The sequence below is a fragment of the Chrysochloris asiatica genome, unplaced genomic scaffold (genome assembly GCF_000296735.1).
Source record: "Chrysochloris asiatica unplaced genomic scaffold, ChrAsi1.0 scaffold00319, whole genome shotgun sequence".
Lineage (NCBI taxonomy): Eukaryota > Metazoa > Chordata > Mammalia > Afrosoricida > Chrysochloridae > Chrysochloris > Chrysochloris asiatica.
The window spans coordinates 1,367,501-1,368,106 of NW_006408837.1; the positions used below are offsets into that span (position 1 = coordinate 1,367,501).

The 606-nt window shown below is 40.8% G+C and overlaps 1 protein-coding gene across 1 annotated transcript in view; it reads right to left on the minus strand.

Moving 5' to 3' along the window:
* ACOX3 (acyl-CoA oxidase 3, pristanoyl) overlaps positions 1 to 606 on the minus strand; it is a 70,854-nt gene that overhangs the window by 47,322 nt on the left and 22,926 nt on the right. The window lies entirely within an intron of this gene.

The following is a 606-nucleotide window of genomic DNA, read 5'->3' on the forward strand; positions in this document are numbered from 1 at the left end:
GTTTCTCAGATTATGTGCTCAGGATACAGACTGAATAAGTATGGTGAAAGAATACAAGCCTGGTGCACATCCTAGCAATTTTAAACCATTCAATGGTCCGGTCCCTTGTTCTGTTTGAACAACTGCCTCTTGGTCTATGTACAGGTTCCTCATGAGCAAAATTATAAGCATTCTGGAATACTCACTCTCTGAAATATTGTCTGTAGCTTGTCATGATCCACAAAGTTGAAAGTTTTTGCATAGCCAATAAAGCACAGGTAAACATATCTCTTGACTCGACGGCACTCAACAACAAAACATCTTTCTGGTATTTTCAGCTTTCAGCCTAAATCCATCTGACATCAGCAATGATATCCCTCATTCCGCAGCCTCTTCTGAATCCGGCTTGAAGCTCTCGACGCTGTCAGTGTGTGCTTGCAGTCATTTTTGTTTTGTGATTAGCAAAATATTGTTTGCATGTGGTATTAATGATATTGTCCAATGATTTTCCCATTCTGTTGGGTGACCTCTTTTTGGAATGGGCACAAATACAGATCTCTTCTAATCAGTTGACCAGGTAGTTGTCTTCCCAATTTCTTGGCATAGATGAGTGAGTGCCTCCAGTGC